This window comes from Eretmochelys imbricata, chromosome 14 (assembly GCF_965152235.1).
Source record: "Eretmochelys imbricata isolate rEreImb1 chromosome 14, rEreImb1.hap1, whole genome shotgun sequence".
In the NCBI taxonomy this organism is placed as follows: Eukaryota; Metazoa; Chordata; order Testudines; family Cheloniidae; genus Eretmochelys; species Eretmochelys imbricata.
The window spans coordinates 37,979,820-37,995,660 of record NC_135585.1 but is presented as its reverse complement, the minus strand read 5'-3'; the positions used below and the strand labels follow the sequence as shown (position 1 = coordinate 37,995,660).

The 15,841-nt window shown below is 47.1% G+C and overlaps 1 protein-coding gene, 1 long non-coding RNA gene and 1 pseudogene across 4 annotated transcripts in view; 1 reads left to right on the top strand and 2 right to left on the bottom strand.

The window, feature by feature from the left end:
- LOC144275109 (uncharacterized) overlaps positions 1-15,841 on the top strand; it is an 807,364-nt pseudogene that overhangs the window by 705,139 nt on the left and 86,384 nt on the right. The gene's annotated exons all lie outside the window — the stretch shown is intronic.
- The window catches only part of LOC144275110 (uncharacterized), a 28,114-nt gene that overhangs the window by 3,647 nt on the left and 8,626 nt on the right, over positions 1-15,841 (bottom strand). The window lies entirely within an intron of this gene.
- Positions 1,156-14,085, bottom strand: LOC144275115 (uncharacterized). Its single transcript, XR_013347987.1, has 3 exons — positions 13,902-14,085; positions 12,837-12,925; positions 1,156-2,050 (listed from the first exon to the last, which is right to left on the bottom strand). It is a non-coding gene; the product is annotated as an uncharacterized LOC144275115 (long non-coding RNA).

Genomic DNA, 15,841 nt, shown 5'->3' with positions numbered 1-15,841 from the left:
TGTGGAGAGGGAGGGCCTGAGTGCCCCTTACCACTCCCCTGGCCTTAAAGACAAAGTACTCAGCCCAGTAGGGGACTGAGAGCCTGGCAATCTAATCACTAGGCTTCCCGACCACCCGAGCCCCTGTTACAAATGGGAATCTCAGAAAGTGGAACAGGAAAGGGGGGAAACAAATTAAAATATCTGGGATAATTAAAATATTGGGATAATTGTAAAATCAGGATCTAAATCCTTCCGAAAACATTTCCCTAGAAGGGGGTTGGAGGGGGGAGAGAGAGACACCAATTCTGCTTCCACATCCCATCCAAACATTCAAAGGCAGGCAGCTACTCCCAGGGGTCAGTGAGGGTGGGTGAGAAGTCACGAGCGACATCTGCCATGTGTATACACCACCTGCTGGGGACAATCCTGACCGGGGGACAGAGACCTGGAGATGCTCACAGGGCCTCTGTGAGAATGGCAGCTGTTTACATACAAGGAGGGCCATCTCTCCCTGGCAGCCACAGCCCTGGAGCTGGGGAAAGTCGCCTCTTTCTCAGGCCGCCGAAGCCCTGCATGTCCCAAATTCCCCCCACCTCCTCTTCTCAACCCACTGCCCCCTCCCACCTACCCCCTATTCCCCCCAAGGCCGCCACCTCACCTTACATGCGCATCTTCTCCAGGGTCCAGGCACTTAATTAGTGGAGACACACCTGCACGGCTCCACTAATTAGGTGGGTGACCCTTCGTTCTCCTGTGTGAGGCCGTCCAGGTCTGCACCTTAGAGGGAACTATCCGTGGACCACCTGAATGGAGCTCGTGGACCACAGTTTGATAACCTCTGATCTAGACCATCCCTGACAAGTGTTAGGAGATTTTTAAGAGTAGGTTAGACAACGATGGAGAGTCCACAACCTCCCTAGGAAATTTATTCCAGTGGTTAACTACCCTGAAAGTTAAGAATTTTTTCCTAATGTTGAACCTAAACTACCCTTGCTGCAATTTAAGCCCATTGCTTCTTGTCCTATCCTCAGAGGTTAGAGAGAACAATTTTTCTCCCTCCTCCTTGTAACAACCTTTCATGTACTTGAAAACTGTTATGTCCCCTCTCAGTCTTCTCGTCTCCAGACTAAACAACCCTCCCCCCCCTTTTTTTTTTTTTAATCTTCCCTTATAGGTCATGCTTTCTTGACCTTTAATAATTTTTGTTGCTTTTCTCTGGTCATTCTCCAATTTGTCCACATCTTTTCTGAAATGTGGTGCACAGAGCTGGGCACAATACTCCAGCTGAGGCCTAATTAGCACAGAGTAGAGCAGAAGAATTCTTGTGTCTTGCTTACAACATTCCTGCTAATACATCACAGAATGATGTTTGCTTTATTTATTTTTGCAGCAGTTACACTGTTGACTCATTTAGCTTGTGATCCACTATGACCCCCAGATCCCTTTCCACAGTAGTCCTTCCTTGACAGTCATTTCCCATTTTGTATGTGTGCGACTGACTGTTCCTTCCTAAATGGAGTACTCTGCATTTGTCCTTACTGAACTGCATCCTATTTACTTCAGACCGTTTCTCCAGTTTGACCAGATCATTTTAAATTTTAATCTTACCCTCCAAAGCACTTGCAACCCCTCCCAGCTTGGTATTGTCCGCAAACTTTATAAGTGTCCTCTACATGCCATTATCTAAATCATTGATGACGTTGCTGAACGGAACCAGATCCAGAACTGATCCCTGTGGGACCCCCTCAATATGCCCTTCCAGCTTGACGATGAACCACTGATAGCTACTCTCTGAACAGCTTTCCAACCAGTTGCGCACCCATCTTATCGTAGCTCCATCAAGGTTGTATTTCCCTAGTTCCTTTACGAGAAGGTCATGCGAGACCGTATAAAAAGTCTTACTACAGTCAAAATATAACACATCAATGGCAGATGGCTTCTCCGTCTGTTTAACCAATTCCTCACCTGTGTGGCTGTTTCTCTGGATCTCCCTTTCCTCAGAGTCCTGGAGATCTTGGAGCCATGTCTCTTCCCTGGGAGATCACAACAAGTTTGGGAATGGAAAATCCTGCTCCAGACAAAGAAAACACGTGAGACCAAGATTTTACACTTATTCTAAGACACAATTGTTTCCAGATGTACTAGCTGGGTGGGTGTGACATACTGGGTACAATCCAGACTAATCAGTAGCTGTGTCACCCCTGCCCTGTAACCTTGGATGCCTTACAATGTCTTGCTGCAGTAGCACCCACTAGGGTCACACACAAACAGCCTACCAGCATGCAAATCACACCATGAGAGAGAGAGAGAGAGAGAGTGTGTAACTGCAAACTGCCAGGCACTCTTGGTTACACTCGGACTCTCACCAGCCTTGGTTATACTTCAGTGTGACACCCATGCACCCCCAGTCTTAGATTTCCCCCCAGAAATATATGTCCTGTACTACCCAGCCCTCTCCTGGAGGATACAAATAAAATAAGTCCTTTATTCCTTTAAGGAATATGACTGCTTATTACATTAAATAAAGTACCCAGACACTCCAACTTAAACACACTAGATTGGATAAAACAGTAAAACAAGTTTATTAACTACAAAGAGAAAGGTTTTAAGTGAATACAAGTAATGAGGCATAAAAGTGAGAAATGACTACAAGAAAAATAAAGAGAAGACACTTTCTCACATCTAACAACAATTTATGTTAGATCTGAAGCAAAGTTTCTCAACACATGCTTCCAGCAGTGTTACTGACCAACCTTCGGGTCAGGACCCGTCCCCCATAATACAACGGCTATGTTCTTCGTCTGCTCAGGTGCAAAGAGTGAGATGAATGGGGGGAGGGGGGGAAGGTTTCTTGGGGTGTCTGCCCCTCCTTTTCACAGTCTTATTCCCCCTTTGAGAAGCATTTCCAGCTGAGAACCAGGAGACAAAGCGTCTGTGTGGAAGGATTTTCTTTGCTGCTTTTTTCTCACCTGTTTGCACTCCCTTCTGGCTTGATGACTCTAGTTACTGCTTAAATGCTAATGAAGCAAAGCACACATTCCTTTGTTTAGGACAGACTGATGTGCCAACTTCTGCTATGGTTTGGAACATGTGTTAACAACATCCTACAAGAAAATCTTAATTTTACATACAATGTTGCCACATATTTTATCAAGACAACAGTGACCACCAAATTATGAATTTTCAAAAGACACCTCAAAAATCATACTTTGTACAAAAATTATTTCAGTAGGGTGTAGGGTATGAACACAGGAGTGTATTCCATCACTTGTATAAACCAAAGGGATTGGAAACCATTCCTGGAGACCCTTTGAGGAGGTCAGATGGTTCCTTGGAGACTTGAGGTTCCCCCTTGTAGGAGATTGAGGGTCCTCCACATACCGAGGGATGTTATGACACAGGCATAGCACAGGTCTTCAACCTCTTATCCCCACTTCTAGCCCTGCTGAGATCAGAGCCCTGACCAGTCACAGGCAGGGCTGGAAATTACCCCTCCCCACAGAGAGCAGGGAACCTCCCTGGGGAGTTGGGAAATTTCCCAGAGCTTTCATTAAAAATAAACACAATTTCTGCTGCGAAAGTGCAATGCCCAGACCTGCCGACTCTGGTGATTTTTATCACGAGTCTCATGATATTTAGTTGGGATTTCAATCCAAAACTTGCACATTTCCCATTATTGGGGGGTGGGGTGGGAGGAGCTCAAGTCAAATGGCCTTCAAGATGGCCACTGTTTCCCTACAGATTTGTCATGTGGAGGTGAGGCTGCCCCTAATAAAGATGGCCACCAACTACCCTTGTTTCCAGTGTGAATGATGTCAGGCTCTTCTCAAGGAATATGGCTGGGGCTCTGTTGTTAGGAGACTGGACAGGAAACTCAAGAGGAAAAGTGGAAATATGGGGAGCTAGAGGGACTCTGAGGGGGTCCAGGAGGATGTGTGGGGGATTCAGCCTGCAGGAGGCTGAGCAGGTGCAGGAGAATAGAGAGTGCAGGGGCATGTGGGGCAGTAGCTGTGAGAGGTGGGAAGCTGTAAATGGAAAGGCAGGTGACTGTAGGGGCTGGAGAGAAAAGGAGAGAGTGTGGGGGAGAAGACTGGCTGGGGTAAAGAGGAAACAGAGTCATGATTAAGCAGGGGGATGGAGAAGTCAGAAAGGTAAATCCCAGCAGCAGGGAGGCCACACTTTTCCATGTACGCTGTTGGAGGTGGTGTTTTGTCGATGCAGTGTGATACACACACAGATGGGTAAACACACACACACCCATTCCCCCCAGGCAGCTTCATGCATACATCTCTCCCCTACCCCCTGGGCTCAGAAAACAGAAGGCAAATAAAACTGCCACTTTTTTTTTAAAACTAGTGATTAGGGTGTCTGTTTGTTTGCGTCAGGGAAGCCTGGCCGTTTAAAAATAGCCAGAGCTTCGCGAACCGGCTGAGCAGCGGGGACAGCAGAGCAGCTCACAGCAAGAGTTTGCCTGGGAGTTCGCCTGGAGTGAGCCCAGTGAGGCTTACGTCTTGCAAACTGCTCTGAGGAAGCTCGTAGTAGGAAGGTGATATGGAAGGGGGGGGTTCAGCTGTTGTGACCTGCACTGGATGTGCCATGTTTGTCTTTCTTCCACAGGACAGAAGCGACTTTGTCTGTACAAAGTGCAAGCTGGTCTCCATATTGGAAGAGAAGATTGAAGGTCTGGAGCAACAGATAACGACCCTGCGTTGCATACGAGAAACTGAGGATTTTCTGGACAAAACTCAGGATAGGCTTCTAGGGGCACAAAGCTCTAAAGATATAGAGCAGATTGCACAGAGGAGCCAAGAGGCCAGTGAAGCAGCTTGGCAACATGTGACCTCCAGAAGAGGTAAGCGGAATGTCCGGGTTCCAGTAACACAGACACAGGTAACTAACCGCTTTCATGTTCTCTCCGCAGGTACCGTTGCGGAGAGTGGACCAGATGATATGTCTGGGGTGAGAAAGCAGAAGAAGACTCCGCTGGTTGGAAGGCATGAGATGCAATGTCCTGAGGTTGGGGGTTCCACGACCACCACTCCCAAGAGGAGAAGGCGGGTGGTGGTGGTCGGGGACTCTCTCCTCCGGGGGACTGAGTCATCTATCTGCCGCCCTGACCGGGAAAACCGAGAAGTCTGCTGCTTGCCGGGGGCTAAGATTCGCGATGTGACGGAGAGACTGCCGAGACTCATCAAGCCCTCGGATCGCTACCCCTTCCTGCTTCTCCACGTGGGCACCAATGATACTGCCAAGAATGACCTTGAGCGGATCACTGCGGACTACGTGGCTCTGGGAAGAAGGATAAAGGAGTTTGAGGCGCAAGTGGTGTTCTCGTCCATCCTCCCCGTGGAAGGAAAAGGCCTGGGTAGGGACCGTCGAATCGTGGAAGTCAACGAATGGCTACGCAGGTGGTGTCGGAGAGAAGGCTTTGGATTCTTTGACCATGGGATGGTGTTCCATGAACGAGGAGTGCTGGGCAGAGACGGGCTCCATCTTACGAAGAGAGGGAAGAGCATCTTTGCCAGCAGGCTGGCTAACCTAGTGAGGAGGGCTTTAAACTAGGTTCACCGGGGGAAGGAGACCAAAGCCCTGAGGTAAGTGGGAAAGAGGGATACCGGGAGGAAGCACAGGCAGAAATGTCTGTGAGGGGAGGGCTCCTGCCTCATACTGGGAATGAGGGGCGATCAACAGGTTATCTCAAGTGCTTATATACGAATGCACAAAGCCTTGGAAACAAGCAGGGAGAACTGGAGGTCCTGGTGATGTCAAGGAAGTATGATGTGATTGGAATCACAGAGACTTGGTGGGATAACTCACATGACTGGAGTACTGTCATGGATGGTTATAAACTGTTCAGGAAGGACAGGCAGGGCAGAAAAGGTGGGGGAGTAGCACTGTATGTAAGGGAGCAGTATGACTGCTCAGAGCTCCGGTACGAAACTGTAGAAAAACCTGAGTGTCTCTGGATTAAGTTTAGAAGTGTGTGCAACAAGAGTGATGTAGTGGTGGGAGTCTGCTATAGACCACCGGACCAGGGGGATGAGGTAGATGAGGCTTTCTTCCAGCAGCTCACGGAAGCTACTAGATCGCACGCCCTGATTCTCATGGGTGACTTTAATTTTCCTGATATCTGCTGGGAAAGCAATACTGCGGTGCATAGACAATCCAGGAAGTTTTTGGAAAGTGTAGGGGACAATTTCCTGGTGCAAGTGCTAGAGGAGCCAACTAGGGGGGGCGCTTTTCTTGACCTGCTGCTCACAAACCGGGTAGAATTAGTGGGGGAAGCAAAAGTGGATGGGAATCTGGGAGGCAGTGACCATGAGTTGGTTGAGTTCAGGATCCTGACGCAGGGAAGAAAGGTAAGCAGCAGGATACGGACCCTGGACTTCAGGAAAGCAGACTTCGACTCCCTCAGGGAACAGATGGCCAGGATCCCCTGGGGGACTAACTTGAAGGGGAAAGGAGTCCAGGAGAGCTGGCTGTATTTCAAGGAATCCCTGTTGAGGTTACAGGGACAAACCATCCCAATGAGTCGAAAGAATAGTAAATATGGCAGGCGACCAGCTTGGCTTAACGGTGAAATCCTAGCGGATCTTAAACATAAAAAAGAAGCTTACAAGAAGTGGAAGCTTGGACATATGACCAGGGAAGAGTATAAAAATATTGCTCGGGCATGTAGGAATGAAATCAGGAGGGCCAAATCGCACCTGGAGCTGCAGCTAGCGAGAGATGTCAAGAGTAACAAGAAGGGTTTCTTCAGGTATGTTGGCAACAAGAAGAAAGCCAAGGAAAGTGTGGGCCCCTTACTGAATGAGGGAGGCAACCTAGTGACAGAGGATGTGGAAAAAGCTAATGTACTCAATGCTTTTTTTGCCTCTGTTTTCACTAACAAGGTCAGCTCCCAGACTGCTACGCTGGGCATCACAAAATGGGGAAGAGATGGCCAGCCCTCTGTGGAGATAGAGGTGGTTAAGGACTATTTAGAAAAGCTGGACGTGCACAAGTCCATGGGGCCGGACGAGTTGCATCCGAGAGTGCTAAAGGAACTGGCGGCTGTGATTGCAGAGCCATTGGCCATTATCTTTGAAAACTCGTGGCGAACCGGGGAAGTCCCGGATGACTGGAAAAAGGCTAATGTAGTGTCAATCTTTAAAAAAGGGAAGAAGGAGGATCCTGGGAACTACAGGCCAGTCAGCCTCACCTCAGTCCCTGGAAAAATCATGGAGCAGGTCCTCAAAGAATCAATCTTGAAGTACTTGCATGAAAGGAAAGTGATCAGGAACAGCCAGCATGGATTCACCAAGGGAAGGTCATGCCTGACTAATCTAATCGCCTTTTATCATGAGATTACTGGTTCTGTGGATGAAGGGAAAGCAGTGGATGTATTGTTTCTTGACTTTAGCAAAGCTTTTGACACGGTCTCCCACAGTATTCTTGTCAGCAAGTTAAGGAAGTATGGGCTGGATGAATGCACTATAGGGTGGGTAGAAAGCTGGCTAGATTGTCGGGCTCAACGGGTAGTGATCAATGGCTCCATGTCTAGTTGGCAGCCGGTGTCAAGTGGAGTGCCCCAGGGGTCGGTCCTGGGGCCGGTTTTGTTCAATATCTTCATAAATGATCTGGAGGATGGTGTGGATTGCACTCTCAGCAAATTTGCGGACGATACTAAACTGGGAGGAGTGGTAGATACGCTGGAGGGGAGGGATAGGATACAGAAGGACCTAGACAAATTGGAGGATTGGGCCAAAAGAAATCTGATGAGGTTCAATAAGGATAAGTGCAGGGTCCTGCACTTAGGACGGAAGAATCCAATGCACCGCTACAGACTAGGGACCGAATGGCTAGGCAGCAGTTCTGCGGAAAAGGACCTAGGGGTGACAGTGGACGAGAAGCTGGATATGAGTCAGCAGTGTGCCCTTGTTGCCAAGAAGGCCAATGGCATTTTGGGATGTATAAGTAGGGGCATAGCGAGCAGATCGAGGGACGTGATCGTCCCCCTCTATTCGACATTGGTGAGGCCTCATATGGAGTACTGTGTCCAGTTTTGGGCCCCACACTACAAGAAGGATGTGGATAAATTGGAGAGAGTCCAGCGAAGGGCAACAAAAATGATTAGGGGTCTAGAACACATGACTTATGAGGAGAGGCTGAGGGAGCTGGGATTGTTTAGCCTGCAGAAGAGAAGAATGAGGGGGGATTTGATAGCTGCTTTCAACTACCTGAAAGGGGGTTCCAAAGAGGATGGCTCTAGACTGTTCTCAATGGTTGCAGATGACAGAACGAGGAGTAATGGTCTCAAGTTGCAGTGGGGGAGGTTTAGATTGGATATTAGGAAAAACTTTTTCACTAAGAGGGTGGTGAAACACTGGAATGCGTTGCCTAGGGAGGTGGTGGAATCTCCTTCCTTGGAAGTTTTTAAGGTCAGGCTTGACAAAGCCCTGGCTGGGATGATTTAACTGGGAATTGGTCCTGCTTCGAGCAGGGGGTTGGACTAGATGACCTTCAGGGGTCCCTTCCAACCCTGATATTCTATGATTCTATGATTTTTCAGTTGAACTGGAGAGAGTACAGTCAACTTTAGAGAATCTGGAAGGGCACTGAAGGAGGAGAACGTCCAAATTATCTTCTCAGAAATATCTCCTGGCCCATAAGCCAAGAAAGACAGGAAGCAGAAGATTCTGGAAGTGAAGCACTGCATAGGTAAGTGGCGTAGGGTTTTGGGTTTGTGGAACATTGTACTACCTTCTGTGGAGTGAAGGGGCTGTACAGGTTGGATGGCTGCATCTCAGCAGAAGGATATAGCTGCAAGGGGACAGGCTGGTCAGAGTATTCAGAAAGGCAGTAAACTAATACCAACAGAGGAGTGTGAAAAGAGGGAACAAATGAGCACTCAGCAAAAAATTAAGAAGTTGAGAATAACATTAATCAAGACACCAAGAAATATGAAAAGAAAGAATTTATGAATTGCCTACATACCTATGCTAGGGGCCTGGGTAAAAAAAAAGTCAAGAGAAACTGAAATTACTCATTTATGAACACAGATTTGATCTAGATAGCATTACTGAAACTGGTGGGATGATTCACATGATCAGAGTGTTAAAATCAATGGTTATAATCTATTTAGGAAGGACTGAGTAGGCAGAAGGAGAGGGAGCGTGGAACTCCGTCACAAATGCCATTACCTGTTTCTGAATCACCAACAACTCAGTGAAAATGATCTTAAATGCTTACAGATCAGTGTACTAACAGATAAAGCACAAGATGAGGTACTAGTTGGTGTCTGCTACAGACTACCAATTAACACTTAAAGATGCTTGAGAAGCCATTCATCCTGTTCTATCTATAACGTGTAGGGAAGAAAGCTGTGTGATCATGAGGAACTTTAATCTGAGTGATATAGGCTGCAGTTCTCATCCTACCAGTACTAAAATGTCATTAGAATTTCTCATTTATACACGACAATTTACTCACTCAAAAGTGTTGCATCCAACATGGGGGAATTCTAGCTGAGACCTCATCTTGACAGATAAATTCCTCTTCATCCTAGCACTAACAATTAGTGGTTACAAACAGAATAAAGTTCAAACCAGTTCTCTCTCTCTCTACTTGGTGCTTTAACAGGGCCGCTTTCACAAAGCTGAAGATGGTTATGAGCCATATCAGCTGGTAACAATAATTTAAACAGAAAAACGTGAATGACAATGGGAAACTGTTTAGAAACATTTTACTAGACGGCCAAAAAGCCACAATCCCAAAATCGAGAAAGAAGGCTACACTGGTTTAAAAAGGAACAGCCTGGCTTAGCGGGGAAGTGAGAGTATTTTTGAAAACTGAAATATATGCATACATACACAACAAATGGGGAAAAGGGGAGGCTGATAGCAATTAATATGTTAGAAGCTAGGAATTGTATATAATTAATAAGGGAAGCAAAAGTACATAGGGAGAACTCTATGATCAGAATAGTTAAGGACAATAAGGAGTTTTTAAAGCTTACAAGGAAGAAAAGCAATCCTATCAATGTTATTAGTCCATTGCTATATGGAAATAGCTGTCAATACTAATACAGAAAAGGCAGAAGTATTCAATAAATATTTTTGATCCATATTTGGGAAAAAACTGATGATATATTCATATCATCTGATGATAAAATACTGTCCACTCTAACAATAACTTAAAAGAGAATGCTAAACAGCAGCTATTAAAGTTAGACGTTTTAAAATCAGCGCATCTGATTTGATTTAAAAAAAAAAATAAAAAGCTTGGAGCAGTAGAGAAGTTCCAAAGGGCTGGAAGGAAACTAATGTTGAGCCAATATTTTAAAAGGGTAAATGGGGTGACCTGGGTAATTATAGACCTGTCAGCCTGACATCAGTCCTAGGAAAAATAATGGAATAGCTGATGTGGGAATTGATTTCTACAGAATTAGAGGAGGGTAATATAATTAATGTCCATCAACATGGATTTATGGAAAATAGATCTTGTCAAACTTAGGATATTTTTTGATGATTACGAGTTTCATTGATCAAGGTAACCAGCAGCTTTCCTTTGGGGGGAGGGATAGCTCAGTGGTTTGAGCATTGGCCTGCTAAACCCAGGGTTGTGAGTTCAATCCTTGAGGGGACCATTTAGGGGTCTGGGGCAAAAACTGGGGATTGGTCCTGCTTTGAGCAGGGGGTTGGACTAGATGACCTCCTGAGGTCCCTTCCAACCCTAACCTTCTATGATTCTATGTTAATGTTGTATACTTGACTTCTGTAAGTCATTCAACTTGATACCACATGACATTTTGATTAAGAAACTAGAATTATACAAAATCAACATGGCACATTAAATAGATTAAAAACCGGCTAACTGTGTATAATGTCTCTTTAAACAAAAGCTAACTCTCGTAACAAGTGTTTTCTGTCTGATATGTGCCAGGCAAGGATTTGTGAACTTGTTAGAAATTAATAAATAAATAGTTCAAAAAAATAAACTGGCTAATTGATAAGTCTCAAAATGTAATTGTAAACAGAGAATCACCAGAGAACGGGTGTGTTTCTAGTGGAATCCCACAGGGGCTAGTTCTCTATGGCCCTATGCTATTTAACATTTTTATCAATGACCGGGAAGAAAACAAACTCATTATTGATAAAGTTTGCAGATGACACAAAGATTGGACAAGTGGTAAATAATAAAGAGGACTGGTCATTTTACAGAGATTTGGATCACTTGGTAAACTGGATGTCAGCCAACAAGATGTGTTTCTCCACAGCCACATATAAACTCCCACATCTAGGAACAAAGCAGGCAGTATTTGCGAAATGGGATACTCTTGCAGAGTCTCTGCTTCCCAGGATAAAGATCTGAGGCTCAGGGTAGATAATCAACTGAACGTAAGTTCCCAGTTTGACGCTGTACCTGCTCAAATAAATTGGTTAGTCTCTAAGGTGCCACAAGCATTCCTTTTCTTTGTGCTGTACCTGAAGGATCACATTAGCCCTTTTAATGTATAAGCAGGGGAAACTTGAGTAGGAATAGATAGGTTATATTACCTCTCTGTGTGTTACTGGTGCAACTGCTACTTGACTACCATGTCCCGTTCTGGTATCCACAGTTCAAGAATGAGGCTGAAAAATTGGAAAGGGCTCAAAGAACCACAAGAATGATTAAAGGATTGGAAAACCTGCCTTATAGTGATAGACACAAGGAGCTCAATCCATTTATCTTATCAAACAAATGATTAAGTGGTGATGTGATCCCCATCTACAAGTACTCATATGGGGAACATAAGTTTGATAATGGGCTCTTCAATCTAGCAGACAAAAGTACAACAAGATACAGTGCCTGGAAGCTGAAGCAATAGAATTCAGACTAGAAATTAGGTGCAAACTTTCTACCAGAGAGCATAATTAAACATTGGGGAAAACTTATGGAAAACTTACGGGAAAAAAAGGTTGCAGATTCTCCAATACTGGAAATTTTAAAATCAAGATCGGATGCTTTTCTAAAAGATCCACTCTATTTCAATCAGGAATTAATACAGGGAAGTCCTATAGCCTGCATTATACAGAAGGTCTGAGTAGATGATCACAATGGACCATTATAGCCTCAGAACTTATGAATCTCTGCCTGTCTCCTGACTTTCTGGAGTGACGCTTGGCTTCGGAGTTCTGCGGGTTGGTAGTAGGTCTTTGATAAACCCCTGAACATGTGGCTGTTTCCTCATAGTGGGTAATTTCTAACTCTTCTTGCTGGGCCTTTCCCATACCTTCCAGCTCCACGTTAAATAGAATGTAGTGTCCCTATAAATAGTTGTTAGCCCTCACCATGTTCTAGTTTTAGAAAGCTCTAAAAACCTGTCAGAACAGCAGTGAATGTAGTTAGGCTTTGGATAGCTGAACTAGTTAAATAAGTATGGTTATTTGGAAGTCAACAGTGCCTGGGATTTCTACAAGTTTCTCTTTGTTGTGTAAAGAGCAAAAGACACAACAAGTGGTTCTGCAGATGGGATCGGAACCCATAGATAGAGTGGAATAGGCAATGACTCCGGAGACCCAGTGGAAGTGAAACAAAAAGGAAATCACAGCCTGCGATCACTGGGACTGCCAGTAAACTGCTCATTTACTGGGGAGAGAGGGGGGAGAAAAAAGGGTTAATATGTCTGGATGTTTGGAGGAAATGGACTTGTTTGTTAGCTCAATAGAGGACTGGCCCTCATCTATCAAGGAACTAGAACAGTACCTAATCACTAACTGCCCAAGGAGGAAAAGTTGGTGGTTTTATTAAGTGTAATGGAGGGGCACTCAGAGTTCTCAGGGGTAAGAGGGCAATCAGGGACACTGGTAGGGACCCGATAGATAATCGCTTACCTGTGCCTGTTACACTGCAGCCATTTCCCTTCACTATCCCCAGGGACAGTGGGAAAATCTGGAGTGAAACCTGGATGTTACTTTCCAGCCTATCAGGGTGAAAAGGGCAGAGGGAAAGATTCAGAAGGGGGGTTTAGACAATTTGACACACTGGTTCACCCCCCTCCCCTGCAAACAGATGTTCTGCATTCTGCCACACTGCAAAAACGCTGGGGCATTTTTCTAAACCCATCAACACATAATTAAACCCTCCCAGAACCAAATACTAGAAAAGAACAAAATCAAAACAGCTGCATTGGGGTTCCCCCTGAGATTGTCACCCAGGGTTGTAGCAGGGACCAGGCAGAGGTAGGAACTGACTTTTCCGACCTCTGTTCCTTATCTTGTGCAATGAGAAGTGAATTTAAAGTCAACAGACCTGGGCAGGTTTAGGAGCCTGTAACTTCTCTCCCCACTTGCTTCTCCTTTCCCACACTTTTTCTCCCCCCCTTTCGCTCCCCTTCCCCCCTCCGGACAGGAGATCTGGTTGCTGTTTTGTTGCGGCCATGTCTACTCTGCAGAGCTGATGCGTACATAGACCTTTAGTGTAGAGGCAGCAGGAGTGTTTCTTCCGGTGCAGGAACCCCACTTCTCTGGATAGCCCTGCCAACAGAAACACTTTGTTGGCACAGCTCTGTCTACCCTGGGGGTTTTATCCGCATGGCTATGTTAGTCCGGGGTGTGGAAGAAACCACATAACTTTGTTGCATCCAATGAAGTGAGCTGTAATTTGTATGCTCAAATAAATTGGTTAGTCTTTAAGGTGCCACAAGGACTCCTTTTCTTTTTGCTAATACAGACTAACAGGGCTGTTACTCTGAAACTTTCTCACTGTAACCTTTAAGCTGGCTCCGCTGGCTGCAGGCGCCCAGGGGGGCAGAGCCGGGGGTCGGGGAGGCAGCAGCAGCAGCTCCGGGACTCGCAGACCCCCGCCCCCCGGGAGCAGAGCTGGGGCGAGGAGGGGCCCTTGGTGCGGAGTCACTTTCCTGCCCGGCCCCGGCCCTTTCCCCGGGTCTCTCCCCTCACCTGCAGGCTCCGGCTCAGGGGCTGGTGTCGGCAGAGCCCAGGGCTGCCCCAGGGGCTGGTTCCAGCCCCCGCAGAAAGTCCCCGGGCTGGGCCCCGAGGGGCGCTAGGGAAGGGCTCTCCCCGCACACACCCCGCTGGGGCGCAGCAGCTCAGCCCGGGCTCCCGGCTCGCTATGGAGGCGGCAGCAGCGTCGCCTGCGCTGCCTGACCCAGGAAGCTCAAATTGCAAATATCCTGGATCCCTTGGCAGCCCGAGTTAAAGGGCCAGCGCAGCCCGCCCGTCCCCAGCCCTCGCACCACCCAGAGCCCTCTGGTGGCAGGAGTTGATGAATCCCGCTCCCCTCCTGCGCCCTGCCCTAGGGCTGAAAGCCTGGCCCAGGAGGGATCCAGCCAGAATCTTTTCCCAACCCTGGAAACGTGTCCTACAGAGCAGCATCCCCTGCTGCCCGCCAGGGCTGTGTCTCCGCTCAGGGGGTCTCTTTGATGGGGGACTCTCTCGAGCGATGGGATCTCTGGTCCCCAGAGCATCTCCCCAGATTCCCACTCAGACCGCAGCGCCGCTAGGAGAAGAGAGGTGAACACTCCCTCACCAGCCGCCTTGCAAAGGGCACCCAGACGGACAGGCACACCTTCAGCAGGAGCTGGGGGACAGATGGTAAATGATTTAAAAAAAAAAAAAAAAAAAACAGTATGGCACAAAACAAATGGATTGAAAACTGGCTAGCTGAGAGGTCTCAGAATTGTATAGTGAGGAACCATCACTGAGCCGGTGTGTTTCTGGTGGCATCCTGCAGGGATCAGTACTTGGCCGTACCCTACTTCACGTTTTCACCAGCGAGCTGGAAGAAAACCAAAAAGTATCACCCATAAAGTTTGCAAATTGCAAAGAAGGGGGGCAGTAAATATCAAAGAGGACAGGTTGCTGACAGAGAGCGTCTGGGTGGCTTGGTGAGCTGGGTGCAAGCAAACAATTTATGTTTTAATATGGCCAAATGCAGAGTTATGAATCTAGAACCAAAGAATGTAGGCCACACTTGCAGGATGGGGTGTTGTCTCGTGGGAAGCAGGAACTCTCTGAAAAAAGACTTGTGGGACATGGTGGACAATCAGCTGAACCTGAGCTCCCAGGGCAATGCTGTGGCCAAAAGGGCTGATGCGATCCTTGGATGTATAAACATGGAGAACAGAAATGTGATACAGGGGGGCTCTTCATGTTGCCAGAAAAAGGTGTAACAAGATCTAATGGCTGGAAAGTGAAGCCAAATGCAGACAAGAAACAAGGTGCGATTGTTTAACAGTGAGGGTTATTAGCCGGGGGGAAATTTACTAATTTTTCAATCAAGACTGGCTGTTTTTGAAACCATATGCTCTAGTTCAAGCAGGAATTAATCCGAGGAAGTTCTATGGCTTGTTATGGAGGAGGTGGGACTAGGTAATCACAATTGTCCCTCCTGGCCATGTAATCAATGAATCTATCTTAAGCTTCCCCATAGAGACCAGCCCTCAACCTATTTGGAAATCAGTTGAGAGTAGGATTGCCAGGTGTCCGGTTTTCAAAGGGAATCTGCTGCATCCCATCAGCACATCTGACCAGACACTAAAACTCCAGTTTGGCTGCAGTAACTGGCCTCTACTACTGGGGGGTAGGACAAGCAGCAGCTGAGGCTAGAGCCCCATGGAGGAGCTGCTCAGCTGCTGATGCCTGACAGAGAGCCGTGGCTGGCTTCCAGACGGGGCTGCAAGAAGTAGGTGCCACTGCCCAGGGGAGAATCCTATTCATCACCTCCCTTCTGCCCGCCGTGCCCTGATTGCCCCGGCCCTGGCTCCTGGGACTCGCCCCTCCCCACCCGTGGCCCCTTGCTCCAGGGACCCTCCCCCACATGTCCCAGCTCCTTGCTTTGGGGACCAACCCCCCCGCTCTGCTGTGCCCCAGTTGGGCAG